Source organism: Pogona vitticeps, chromosome 5, assembly GCF_051106095.1.
Source record: "Pogona vitticeps strain Pit_001003342236 chromosome 5, PviZW2.1, whole genome shotgun sequence".
Taxonomy (NCBI): domain Eukaryota; kingdom Metazoa; phylum Chordata; class Lepidosauria; order Squamata; family Agamidae; genus Pogona; species Pogona vitticeps.
The window spans coordinates 7,001,211-7,016,171 of NC_135787.1; the positions used below are offsets into that span (position 1 = coordinate 7,001,211).

General features: G+C 42.2%; 1 long non-coding RNA gene across 1 annotated transcript; it reads right to left on the reverse strand.

The window, feature by feature from the left end:
* Positions 1 to 11,463: 11,463 nt before the first annotated feature.
* Positions 11,464 to 14,607, reverse strand: LOC144589572 (uncharacterized). The gene is made up of 2 exons (XR_013545750.1): positions 14,496 to 14,607; positions 11,464 to 11,761 (listed from the first exon to the last, which is right to left on the reverse strand). It is a non-coding gene; the product is annotated as an uncharacterized LOC144589572 (long non-coding RNA).
* Between the last annotated feature and the right edge of the window lie 354 nt (positions 14,608 to 14,961).

The window sequence follows — 14,961 nt, forward strand, 5'->3', positions numbered from 1 at the left end:
TGGATTTAATTTTTTTAAAATTGAATATGAATTGAAACTAAATGCTGTTGTGCCTTTCGGGAGCCTTTTGTCTTGAATGCATTGCATTGTGTGAATTTCGAACAGAAGACTCGAGCAGAAAACTTCGTTATTTAAATTCTTCAAATACCCATGTTCTGGTCCCTCGGACAAATGAAATTTGAGTCGATCTTTATGGAACTATAAGGGTGGCTGGATGTCACAGTGATTTTGGTATCTGGCTGCAGAGCCAGAGGTTGGCAGTTTGATTCCCCACTGTGCTTCTTTGACAGAAGCTGAACTTAATGGTCCTTTCCAGCAACGCAGTTTTAAAATGTCTGGTCTTGGGCAAGCTGCACCGTCCTTGGTCACCCTCCAAAGAAGAACCTCTCAGCTTTTAGAGCAGTATGACAATAGAATCAATTACCTCCGAAGGTGGAGAGCACTCCAATGCTGGAGGCATTTAAGAGAAACATTGGACAACCATCGGTCAAATCTGCGTTAATCTGGATTTCTGCATTGAGCAGTGGGTGGGACTTGGTGGTCTTACAGGCTCCTTCTAACTCAATTATTCTATGATTCTATGAATGATAAACCACTTCTGAGTACTATCTGCCTGGAAAACCTTTAAAAAGATTCACCGTAAGTCAGAATTGACTTGATGGCATATGATTATCATTACTTATGGAACTATACAGCATAGCAGAAGGATGGAGGTTGAGAGAGAAAGATGAACAAGAGAAACAAAGGCTCAGTTGGAATGGGAACTTAATAGAGGAGGTTGCTCCTCACATGTAGGCGACACACGTGAACAAGAATATTGGAAAGCCTGGATGGAACCACAGTGGTTAAAATGGCATAAAACTGCTATAACAGTCCATTGTAGAGACACACCCTCCCAAATCTGTTCATGGTACTTCTAGCCTGCCACTTGACTTCCCTAGTTTTACAGTCTGTGGCCTTTTCTGGGCCTTATAGACACATGTGCATTTTGATGTAGGTGTGGGTGCATCTCCTGTGTTTGGACATCCATGATAATGAGAAACATGATGTACAATCTCATCAATTCCAGTTCTCTTCCACTGTTGTTTCCAAACTGATGAGTGGACCTCCTGCGTCCTTGTTATCTCTAGCCATCTGTGGGTTATCCTAGACTGGTGGTTCCTAACATTTTTCGAGTGATAATCCCCTTTTATAATCACCAAGTAACCTGCAACACCCCCCCTTGCATAAAAAGGCATTTTAATAGGTACAGTCAAACCTTCTCAGAAAGTAGAGGCTGATTTCTCCCCCAAAGCGCCTGTTTCTCATACATTCACATACATGCTGACTTTAATATTCCACCCCCAAAAAGTCAAGGAAGAAACAATTTAAGAAGGGTTACAACGTGTATAAGGCAACCCCCGACCTCCCCCCAAAACACACTGTGACCCCCTTGGAGATCACAATTCCCATGTTGGGAAACATTGTCCTACAGCAGTGGTCCCCAACCTTGGGCCTCCAGATGTTCTTGGATTACAACTCCCAGAAGCCTACACCACCACCTCTTCTGGCCAGGATTTCTGGGAGTTGAAGTCCAAGGACATCTGGAGGCCTAAGGTTGAGGACCACTGTCCTACGGAATATGTTCTCCAAGGGGCTTGGAAAACTGACATGCCATGGAGAAGGAGAGATCAACCTGCCAATCTTTGCTCTGCTGGGTTTCTCATGTTCTCAATCCAGAATGTGTGGCCTGCATCATTAAATTGCAAACCATCCAAAGACAGCTTTCAGCACTACAGGGCAGTATATAAGGAGCACACTTTGCTTTTGCTTAATCCTTCTTGCTTGCTCCTAGAGATGGGACGAGCGCTCAAAAAATGTCTCAATTTCATGTTTTTCTGAGCCTTGCCATGATGGGGCTGCATGCCAAGACTCCTCCCCTGCACCGCAGAGATTTTCCCAGACAAAGAGGGATTCCTCCCCCTCTCCACTGCCCCCTCCCCTTTGCCTGCTGTTCTTGCAGGAAGTTGTCAGATTCTGAACAGCTTAATGCCCCTTCCAAGAAATCCGGCACAAGAATTGTAATCATTCTGTGGAGCCTGGGCTTTCTTCTGCCTTTTCTGGGTGAACATGACACAGGAAAGATGCTGTTTTGTGCAGGAATGGTTATCATGTGCCATTTGGTGTTTCTTCCAGAAAAACAACAACACTGGAGCTTCCAAGAAATGCTGCAAGATTTCTTGAAATAATTATCAGAGGGGAAAAAAAAACCCATACAGAGAAGTGCTACTGCAAGGAGAAAAGAGAGATTCCCCTCCCCCAGTTCCTCACTGAGAGGAGAAGGTACAAGATTCATATTTCAAGTAGACTATCTGGACATTACTCTCCGTGAACTTCCACAGGAATAACTTTTAAGTTATGCCAAGGAGACTCCCTGGAAAAGACCCTGATTTGGGGAAAGTGTGAAAGCAAGAGGAGAAGGGGACGACAGAGGATGAGATGGTTGGACAGGGTCACCGAAGCAACCAACATGAATTCGACCTGACTCCGGGAGGCCATGGAAGACAGGAGGGCCTGGCGTGCTCTGGTCCACGGGGTCATGAAGAGTCGGACACGACTAAACGACTAAACAACAACAAGGACACTAAGATTTTAGCCACTGAACTACTAAGTTGCTGCCACGTTTTGGCAAACTTATGAATAAGCAATCTCTAAAGTGTCCTGTCCTCAACCATTCTGATCAGGTCTTGTAAACGCAACCCTGTAATTTCCTTTAAGAAGTCGATCCCTCTTGCATTAGGTCTCCCTCGTTTCCTGCCCCCTTTGTCTTTTCCCTCCATTATTGTCTCTTCCAGAGAATCCTGCCGCCTCGTGATTTGCTCAAAGCAGGACAGCCTCAGTTTCATCACTTTTGCCTTCAGAGATTGTTCAGGCTTCATTTGCTTTGGGACCCACTTCTTCATCTTTCTGGCAGCCCAGGGTCTCTGCAAAACTTTCCACCAGCACTGTATTTTCAAACGGATCAATTCTTTCCCCTATCATTACATTGAATTGGAGATAGCCTTCATGAAAATGTGACTTTTACCAAATTGGCCCCCATCATCACCTGTGGAACATCACCTGTGGAACATTTTGTTGAGGGGGGGAATATTTGGGAAGGGTGATTGTAGATATTTAATCTGATTTTCTACAGATGAGGAAACGAAGCTAGGATGTAACAGACCCAGAGCAACCCAGGGATTAGGAAGTTTCTCTAAATGTGAACCACATTGCACAAGTTGAGCTGAGGAGAGTAAAATGGTGGCAATTAAAAACAGGCAACAATCTACCTTTCCCTAACCTAACCGAGACTAAAATAAAATAAAATACAACCTTCAGGGAAAGCAAGCATTCCTGCCTCTGATTTTCTCCAAGAAACATTAGTCACATTCTGCTAAACATTCATTTAACTGACAGGCTGGAAAAGGGCTCCACTTTAAAGAGTAAATGTGATCAAGAGAACACTTCAGGATGAATATATTATGGGTAGAGGAGATTTAAGCTTTTCCTTTTCACCTGCTTCTTTGTGGCAAACACACAACCCTCCTACATATTTAATACCTGTTTTTCCTTCACATGGTCCAAGCATGACGTGTGAGCAGAGGAGAGGGTTATATTTAGTGCCAAAGCACATGAGCCCCCACCTTCTTAGAAGCCTGTCAACAAGGCATTTCTGATTTTTAAAAAAATGCCAGTGTGATGGAAGTCAGAACAAAACCTGCCCCTAGAGAACCTCTTTGAGATTCTGTGTGAGTTCATCTGTGCATGCCTCTTGCTTGAGGAAGATTGCAGAAGAGGACATATTTTGGAGAATCAATAGAGACAAAAGCCTTAGTTGGTACTCCCAGCTAGAGCCAAGCCATTTAGCCCATGGTTGGAGATGGGCAGGAAGCACTTCATGCCATGTCCTCTAAGTCAGTGGTCCCCAACCTTGGGCCTCCAGATGTTCTTGGACTTCAACACCCAGAAATCCTGGGCAGCAGAAGTGGTGGTGAAGGCTTCTGGGAATTCTAGTCCAAGAACATCTGGAGGCCCAAGGTTGGCGTTCACTGCTCTAAGTCATCCCAGGTGCTGTACATTCACTCAGATGAGGAGGTGGTGCAGGGACTCCTGCAGTGCAGCCTGTACGTGGGCAGCTGCTGGAGGAGGCAGAGAAGGGAAGTCTATGCTCCTGCCAGAATGGAAGATTGCAAGACGGGGAGAGAAGAAGTCACATACACCAGCAGGTAAGGGGGAAACTGGGCAGGCAGTGGGGAAAGCGAATGTACAGCGCCTATAGTGCTGTGCCAGTTACTTAGACAACATGGCACAAAGTTCTTTGTTCCCATCTCTACCCATGGGATTTACTCAAGTGTTACTCATCCATTCAGCAGCTGGTTCAATAGGTTTACTCTGGTTGTGACAAGCAATGAATATTAGTGGATATTTTCCAACCAGACAATAGTGAAAGACCGACCCTGGTAAATACACAAAACACATGAATTATGCCATGCAGGAAATGAAAGTATAGCTGATGAACCACCACCATGGGCAGAGATGACACAAACATGCATTGAGTTCACAGGTTTCCCATTGAAACCTTTTTGAAAGCAAACATTACAACCTAGACATCCCCATTCACTGAGATGACAATGAGAGAATTCATTGAGATGACGATGGCTCTCAGGGGTTAAACAACAGTTCTGCAGTCAAGACTCTGCTCAAAACTTGAGCAGAGTTGACTCAGCCTTCCATCCTTCTAAGGTTGGTAAACTGAGTACTCAGCTCGCTGGAGCAGGGCAATGTGTAGCCTCCATAATTTATTTGTAAACCCCTCCGAGAGTGCTTTAAGTGCTATGGGGTGATATATGAGCCACATAATTTGTTTTGCATTTATGATATTGATTTTTTTTCTTTCATTGGAATCTTACATATGTTCTCATTGATTGTTTTCTAGTTATGTGATAAAAGATGTGAAGTCAGAAGTTTTTGGATCTGGTTGTTGTTTGACTATTTTTGCTTTTTATTTCCCCAAGTCTTAAATATCAGGTTCCTGTAGCAAACAGTCACTGATTCAGTTTTTCCATGCAAGTATACACCTTCCCCCAAATTTCAGGGGGAAACTCTCATCTGGTCATTACCTATTACTTACCTGGACTATTATGAATATACAAAAAGTTTCAAACACTTTTCCCCACAGGTTGTCAAAATACTGGAAGCATTTTTCATATTTCAGGATTTTTTAAATGCAAAACAACAACAACAACAACAACAACAACAACAACAACAACAACAAACAAACAACATGTATTTTGGGCCATAAACATGTACCTTGTGCAAGTCGTCTGTGCAAAAACAGGTGTGTTTTAAAAGTTTGTTTAGTTTTGCTAATACTCCTTGTGAGAAAATTAATCTCTGGCTGTTTCACTCTTGTGCAAGAGCGAAAAAGCGTGCAGCAATTCACTCCCCCCCCATGTGACACCTTGCTGTGTTGTGACACCCTTTTTCATTGAGGAATGAGAACAGAAAAGACTGCCCACCCTTGTCTTTTAGGGTGGACAGTCCTCCATTTGAATCAACCCTAAAAGACAAGGTGTGGCCACCCTCATCAAGTAAGTGGCTTTGATCATCTCTGTTTTTCTGTTTTTAACATCTCAAAATACAGTGAAAGGACCACCTGGCCACCTCTATTGGCTTTAAAGCTGGAGTCTGTTTTATTTGTGCTAGGCAGCTATTTATTTGTGCTAGGCAGCTATTTATTTCCACTATTTTTGTTCTGGTTCCTTCCTACTTGCCTAGGTCAACAAGCTTCTCCTGGCACCTTAGTTGGAAATGCACCAACACTTGACTGTTGCCAAAAGCACTCCAATGATAACAAAAGACGGTCACATTATCTTTTCAAAAAAAGTCTCATGGAACACAGCATTTCTTCCAGAAAAAATGCCTTGTTTCTTTCAGCTCCCATTCTCTATAGGAAGCTGATTTTAAAAAGTGATGCATTTATCTTATCTCCTGGGAGGAATGGAAAAGGTAGAGGAAGAGAAATATTACCCATTTTGAGTGGAGTGACAGAGCTTTCGCATACCACAGTGTGACTAGTTGTGTTGAAAGAGAGAGAGAGAAAGGAAGAAATAGTTATTGCAGTGAATTTCCTGAGAAAACTACTCAGGATCCCTCAATGAAACTGGGGATGACCAATCCATTCTCTTAAGAAACAGCTTACTGCCACTGTTGGTTTATCCTTAGCGGTGTGCCTAGAAATTGAGGCTGTTGTAATTTGGGCACATCAAGAGAAGAGAAGACAATAATGCTAGGAAAAGTTGAAGGCAGCAGAGGGAAAAAGGAAGACCAAATATGAGATGAATTGACTCCATAATGGCAGCCACAGCTGAGGAAGACTGTTAACGATGGGATGTTTCAGAAGTCACTCGTTCATAGGGTCACCTTAAGTCATAGGTGACTTGATGACAGGTAAAAGCAACAAACAACAGGAAGGTGCCAGAACTTGGAAGAATTATTCTTTCGACATCTGACTCACAAAGTCTCTCAGCCATCATATCCACACACAGAATAATATCACAAGTTGTGTGTCTTGACAGAGCAATAGGTATAAATGATTCCTCCCCATTTCTTTCACATTAAGTAAACGCCAAAGTCCACATGATACACACCTCCTCTGAACTCCTGTCACATTTCCCAGGCCCAAGGCATTAAGGGCAGAGTTCTATGGACTTACTCAGTTGTGACAGGGCAACTATTCAAGCATTTTCCCTCTTCACTGGGAACACCTTCATGTCACTGGAAACATACTGGTTGTGAAATCATGCCTACAACCTGATCAACTCTGCAAAAGACAGGACTTTTGTTGTTTAGTCGTTAAGCTGTGTCTGACTCTTCGTGACCCCATGGACTAGAGCACACCAGGCCCTTCTGTCTTCCACTGCCTCCCGGAGTTGGGTCAAACCTGTCACTGCCTCCATATTTTCCCCTTCTATTCACCAGGGGGTTATGGGACCAGTGGCCATGATCTTAGTTGTTTTTTTTTTTATGTTGAGCTTCAGACCATTTTTTGCACTCTCCTCTTTCATCCTCATTAAGAGGTTCTTTAAATCCTCCTCACTTTCTCCCAGTGGTGTCATCTGCATATCTGAGGTTGTTGATATTTCTTCCGGCAATCTTAATTCCGGCTTGGGATTCATCCAGTCCAGCCTTTCGCATGATGTATTCTGCATATAAGTTAAATAAGCAGGGAGACAATATACAGCCTTGTCGTAATCCTTTCCCAATCTTGAACCAATCAGTTGTTCCATATCCAGTTCTAACTGTGGCTTCCTGTCCCACATGTAGGTTTCTCAGGAGATGGATAAGGTGGTCAGGCACTCCCATTTCTTTAAGGACTTGCCACAGTTTGCTGTGGTCCACACAGTCAAAGGCTTTTGCATAGTCAATGAAGCAGAAGTAGATGTTTTTCTGGAACTCTCTGGCTTTCTCCATAATCCAGCGCATGTTAGCAATTTGGTCTCGAGTTCCTCTGCCCCTTCGAAATCCAGCTTGTACTTCTGGAAGTTCTTTGTCCACATACTGCTGAAGCCTACTTTGTAGGATTTTGAGCATAACCCTGCTAGCATATGAAATGAGTGCTATTGTACGGTAGTTGGAGCATTCTTTGGCACTGCCTTTCTTTGGGATTGGGATGTAGACTGATCTTTTCCAATCCTCTGGCCACTGCTGAGTTTTCCAAACTTGCTGGCATACAGTGTCATCTTTTAAGATTTCAAATAGTTCGACTGGAATGCCATAACCTCTACTGGCCTTGTTGTTAGCCATGCTTTCTAATGCCCACTTGACCTCACTCTCCAGGATGTCTGGCTCAAGGCCAGCAAGCACACTATCTGAGTTGATCTTTCTGGTATAATTCCTCTGTGTATTCTTGCCACCTCTTCTTGATGTCTTCTGCTTCTGTTAGGTCCCTACCATTTTTGTCCTTTATCACGTCCATCTTTGCACAAAATGTTCCTTTAATATCTCGAAATTTCTTGAAAAGATCTCTGGCTTGTTCCTTTCTATTATTTTCCTCTATTTCTCTGCATTGTTCATTTAAGAAGGTCCTCATGTCTCTTCTTGCTATTCTTTGGAAGTCTGCATTCAGTTTTCTGTAACTTTTGTAAAGAGAGGACACAAGGGGCCAAAACCACACCACACGGTTGTTCTTGTATGTCTGGATTTTCTCAAAAGGATTCTGGCTGGAGTGTATAAGTCCTAAAAATCTATCTTTGAACATTCAGCCATAGCAAGGTTGCCACTTCATTTTAATTTAAAGGGTTCTTTATCATTAACGTGGCCTGCAGGTAGAACATAGCCAGTACCATGCTCCAAAAAGCTGTATCTCTTGAATTTGTAAATGTGGAACAAATGTGTTAGTCTTCATTTCTGTAGAATTCACCAACATTCACAATTTACTTCACCTTTTGGAACAGAAAGAGCTTGAGATGCAAAAGATGTTAATTTGGGAGATAGCAACACAGACAGATTTCCCTGTCCTTACCAGACTAAAGGAGACAAAAAACAAATACAAAAAATGAAAGGTGTATAGGTAGTAAAGGTAAAGGTTCCCCTGGACAATTTTTGTCCAGTCGTGTTCGACTCTAGGGGGTGGTGCTCATCCCCCGTTTCCAAGCCATAGAGCCAGCGTTTTGTCCAAAGACAATCTTCCGTGGTCACATGGCCAGTGCGACTTAGACACGGAACGCTGTTACCTTCCCACCGAGGTGGTCCCTATTTATCTACTTGCATTTGCATGCTTTCGAACCGCTAGGTATAGGTAGACTCCTGATCAATATAATGGGTCATTCTGTTTCTCATAGGAAGCAGCTAAGTAAGGCCTGGAAACACAGGCTGCCTCCTGCTATGGTTACCCAGTGATCAGATTCAGTGGTCTATTTCCTCCTAATATGAAGGTCCTATATAGCTGTCCTGGCTAATGGGTGCACAGAGTCATTGTCTTCATGACATCCTTCCATACAGTCAGTTATAATATAATTGCGTGCTGTTGAGTCAACTCTGACTTATAGAGACCTTTTCAGGGGTTCCTCAGAAGTGGTTGACCATTCCCTTCTTCTGGGGGCATCATGGGACTGTGCAGCTTGCCCAAGGCTACCCAGGATGGCTCTTCTTAGATGCACAGAGGGGAATCAAACTCCCATCCTCTGGCTCCACAGCCAGATCCCGGAGCTATCCAGCCAGCTATCATTGCTATCAGAAATCATTTATGATGATGATGTGCCATCAAGTCAATTTGGACTGATGGTGACCCTTTCCAAGTAGAAAATACTGAGAAGTGGCTTCTGATTCCTTTCTTCTGAGTGTGTCCTGGAACTGGCAGCTTGCCCCAGGCCACACAGGCTGACTCTATTCCCTGGTAACACACTGGGGAATCGAATTCCCGACCACTGGCTCCACAGCCAGATACCTAAACCACTGAGCTATCTAGGGATCCTTCCATACAGTCAATTATAGAATGCTGAATTTGGTCAAAATCAAGGTATTGAGTCCTTTAGTAAATCTCCAGCTTGTGGGGTGTCTTTGAGAGGGTGAGAGGCACTAGTTAGGGAGAGGAATTTGGCAAGTCACATTGCTGCTTTGTCTTTCGATTAGCACTAAGCATAATTGCATGGCATCAACTTACCTCCAAGCAACAGTTTTGACTCATCTTTATTCATCCTTCCCAGTTTCAACAAACCTTGGCTGGGGAGATGTTGTGTAAGGCTTTAAACCTCACATGCTGTCGCTGCTCCATTACATCATCCTTGAGGATTAATACAGTTCCATCTCAGTTCATAAAAATTCAACCCTATTGACGTCTGGGTTTCAGTGTATAATAGCTTGGCAAAAAAGAGGAGATCTTTTCAAGGGTTGCCTATGATTTACTTGACATGGGACTCGACTAAATAATACGATGGCTCCAGATGCCAGTAAGACATGTCAATCATTTTTTTGGAAGTATTGCACCTTTCTTAATCCCAGGGCAAAATAGGTCCAGGAGAAGAAAGCAATCATCCTTCATTCCATCAGCATGCTCCAATCATAAGCTGGTTGTCTTAAGAATTCTCTGTGTATGCGTGTGTGTTTTTTAAACATGGCTTGGTGTAACAGTATTTAGCCAATATACAACTGTGCCAGAACCCTTGGTTAACCGTTCTATTGCAAGAATAACAGAGACCACAGGAATCCAAGGAATTATCAAATGTGATATTTTGATCCATAGTAGAATCTCCTAATCGTAGGAAACATCTGGATGAACAATGTTTTGTAATTATAAAATAATCAGAGATGGGGCAAGTCATTCTTTTGGACAAAAAAAACTACTCACAGGATGGATGGCTAAAGTATTTTAAAGCTGTAATTCAAAAACAATGACTTTCCCTACACCACCAGTGCACATAGATTGAAGTACTACTGAATTCTTTCCCGATTACAATTTGAGCTAAAATCGCGAATTCTGTTCGTCCAGAGAACAAATGAAAGGCTAGTCTGCAATTCTTCCAGCAGAGCCACTGTGACAGCCCAATGAGCAAAAAGGTATTGCATTGAAAAGTTAGTTTAGTTCTCACCTTAGCTTATTTTGCTCACCGCTGTTACTGGAATATTTGAAAATCTGTAACACTGCTAAGATGTGAACAAAATAAGCAGGTATCTATTCATGGCAGTTGCACACACATTTTAGCTGTCTGGAAGCTGAGTCGAGGCAATTGAGCTTCTTTCTTGTTAGGCTGAAACGTTTTGCTGCTCATCCAAGTAGCTTCTTCACTTGGATGAGTCGTGAAAGATTTCAACCTAACAAGAAAGAAGTCCAGTGGCCATGACTCAACTTGCAGATAACCACACCTAGATGACTGAGAATCTTCACAGATACATTTTAGTTATGTATGAGAAACAAGATATGAAAGAGGCTATATGTGCCTCTAACACAGTCTAACACACATTAAAGCAAGATCAATTAGGTTTTGCTAATTGGGGGGGAGAGACAAAGACTATTTATGGGTCATGAAGTCCTTATCAGTAACTAGGGAAGCCAAGGGAATTAAGACTGGATTGTGCAGAAACAATGTATCAGCACTCTAATTGGTCCCTTGACACATTCCTTCTTCAAATTAAATTCTGGTGAAGCTGTTGAAATGTTTTTCAAAGGGTCACAAACCCCCATGGTGCGCATTTTCAATAGGCACATTTTCCCTCCATTGACTAAATTGTGTGTGCATTTTTTCATGAGCACTTTTTTTAACATGCATTTTTCATGGGTATGGATATTGAAAGCTTATTGTTGCACAGATCAAACTTTCCTTCTAAGAAGCAAAGCACACACAGAGCAAATGGAGAGAACAATAGACAGATTGTTTAGAAAGATACAAACAGCCCATTCAATGCTTCTAATCCTTAAAAAACCATACTACAAAGCAACAGCATTGGTAAATTTCTGCTGCTAGCATTAATTAATTATATTTATTAGACTTATAAAGCACTCTTTGTACAGTTTTGCTTAATTTGGGCAAATATATCTATAGCTATAGCTACAGATACATGGTGAATACAGCTACACAGCTATAGATAGTGAAATATCGATATATAGATATGTGTGATGTTACATATAATGAGAACATCACACAATGCTTCTCATGGGCATGTAGAATAATGCTGTTGTTCCTCACGCTTACATGCAACATTGACAATTTGCACCCCAAATTCAGCTGAAGGCCAGGAGCAGCATCTGTGATGGGACACAAATATAGAAAATGTGCCTAATAAATACAACAATGATACATCTCCATCTTGAGAAGAAATTTTAGATTTCTTCCTCAAGAGTTCATGTAGCTCTTTATTATTGAACTTCTCTATTATCAGATACAGCCTTGAGAAACCCAATCAGTTGAGGGCTTAATCAATCAATGACATTTGTCCAAAACAAGGGACATCTACGTCTGGAGACTGTGCTTTTCTTCATTATAAGGGACCTTAATGCAAAATAACAGTGAAAACAAAATTTGTGTTACAGATGGAGGCAACAGAGGCTTCCTAAAGGAAGGAGGAGAGAGAGAAAAAGTTGACAGGTTATAAATTACTGCTGTGTTGGGGAGATTTTATAGGAAGAAAGAGAGGCGAAAAGAGAGACCCAGATAATGACCATAGAAAGGATTTCATTTTTTTCCTCAGAAACCAACTAGTGAGTATTTTGGAGAGGGCTTTGGTTCATAAAGCACTCTCATGAGATAACTGTGAAAAACAGAAGGTCTTGACTTGGGCGATTTTTCACTTTTGTCCATGTGCCAACAAATCTGATATCTCCTGGTATCACTGAATCAAAGAGTCAGAAAGCAGAATGTGCAACTGCAGTATTGCTAAGAAGCAGCCCTTCTAGCAAAGGATGAGTTTTTCTTCTTTTGCAGAAAGAGACACTTTAAAACATGAAGGACACATGGTACCAACAGACAAGTACACAAAATTTTCACATTCCTTCCCTTTCGTATAAACTTTCTTTCACCCTTTGTATTTTCAAGTTGCTGGTTAAATTCTTCACCCAGCAGCGTCACTCACAGAGGTATGACCAATGAGGGTTTCAGCAGCCAGCTAGTGTGGGGAGAGTGGGAATCTATAATCATGGAATCATTTTTCTGTTGTCTTACCTATGCTTTTTGAGTGATTTTAAAGGGTTCTTGAGGGCTTTGGGAACATCCAACATATGAATGGAAAACCCAAAAGGAAAGACTTGGATGAAGTTTTCTTCCTTCCTATAGAATGAAAGGGCCAGTGTCCAAAAAATACAAATGCAAAGGAAATGCCCCTGAAAGACTCTTAACAGAAAGAAATACAAATATTTTCATGGCGCAGATTAGAGATGAGAATGAATCGCCAAAATGGTGGTTTGTTTTGGTTTGTGGATCATCAAGGTTGACAACTCATGAATTTCTCCAGGAATTTTGGATGAACCACGAATCTGTTCATTGGTCTGTGTTTTTTTTAGGCAGCCTGTCTAGTATAGATATTCCAGTAACAGTGGTGAGATTGTGGGATGTGGTGACACTGTGGGCTAAACCACAGAAGCCTGTGCTGCAGGGTCAGAAGACCAAGCAGTCATAAGATCAAATCCACACGACGGAGTGAGCTCCCATCGCTTGTCCCAGCTCCTCGCCAACCTAGCAGTTCGAAAGCATGTAAATGCGAGTAGATACGTAAATAGGGACCACTTCGGTGGGAAGATAAACAGCGTTCCATGTTTAGCCGCACTGGCCACGTAACAACAGAAACTGTTTTCGGACAAAATGCTCGCTCTACAGCTTGGAAACGGGGATAAGCACCGCCTCCTAGAGTCGAACACGACTGACTAAAATGTCAAGGGGAACCTTTACGTTTAACTTAATATAGATTCCTGTCCACCACCTTCAGAGGCAGCCCATTCTGCTTTCAAGGCACTTTTTCCTAACGTTTATCTGAGAAGTGCCTGGGTGAAATTTCCTCCTAGTTCTGCCCTCTGAAGGAATATAACACAGGACTGAAACATCTTTATAACAATGCTTCAGATATGGCTGCTGAATTCCTGTCTCATCTCTTTTCCACCTAAATAAATTCCCATCCTTCCACATTTCCTCTCTCCATCGGTGAAAACTCTCTGTTTGTCATAGCATCTGAGTTTCCCCAGCTACATATTTTTCATTTAGCATGTTTTGTGTTGGGGGAGTAGAGATGTGAGAAGCAGATGCATGGATTGCCAACACAATGGATCACTAAACTGATATGAGTAGTCATCAGAAGGTTAGCATAGGGTTCATTTGTAAAGCGCTAATTGCCGCAGAATGTAAGTCTATGGAAATCCAGGTACTGGGGTGTGTGAAATGGGTTCAGCAGAAGAAATACACACTTCCCTTGACCCTTGGCTCCTCCCAAGGGTCATTTTGGGCACCTGTAAAAGCTATTTATTTCTTGAGCTGAAGCCAATTTCTGTATCCATGTCTGAATTTTGTTGGTGTCAGCTAATGTTTTAATGAATCTGGGCGAAGGCTTACACATTACAAGTAGTAATTATTAGAGATGGACATGGTTCAGCGGTTCATGCTCGTTCGTTTAGTGACCGGACAGGTGTTCAGCGCTTCCTGGCCCCGCCTCCTCTGGCAGCTGCTCACTCAGAGGCAGTGGTTTGGCTTCCCTGCCCCGCCTCCTCTGTTCCTTGCTTCTGAATGGGCATCCACCAGAGGAGGCACAGCTGGTAAGTGCCAAACACCAATTCAGCTGCTAACTGAACTGGCATAAACTGCCAAACCGGTGATTTGTGTCCATTTCTTATGACTAGAAACCAACAACAGTATTACTAATCTAAATGACTGTTTCACAGATTTCTGATATAATGTGGAGCCAATTATATAACATTGAAAACTGTGTAACATATAAATAATATTAACAGTACCATTACAGCAACATTATAGATGTGAAATCATACATTTTGCCCCTACCTCTGGAGATGTGTGTGTTCATGATGTGCATACTTCATTTGCCTGCATCATGATTTCATCGATTTTGCTTAATCCTGCTTCTCAGTTTTATCTTCCCCCGCCTGACAGAAGGCTTATTTGCCAGAAAGAAAGAAAGAAATCTTTAAAATACTCCAAAATAAATTGCTAATTACAAACGCACTAAAATCATTACCACACAGCATTTAAATTATATTTATTCATTGAGGCTGCTGACCCCTCTGCCCTTTGAAACATTCCCAGCATGGTTAGGGGGGAAAAAACTCATAGTGTGATCATCAAAAGCTTGAGGCTGATGAATTGAGTTTGACATGACATCTACAGCTATAGCACCGAATGAACAACTTTCGAGAGGTTTTAAGCCTTATTCCGGCATTCTCAAATAGAAGGGTCTTCAACATCCTGGATCATCATCATATTCAGTCTGAAGAGAAAGATCTTTGGTTGC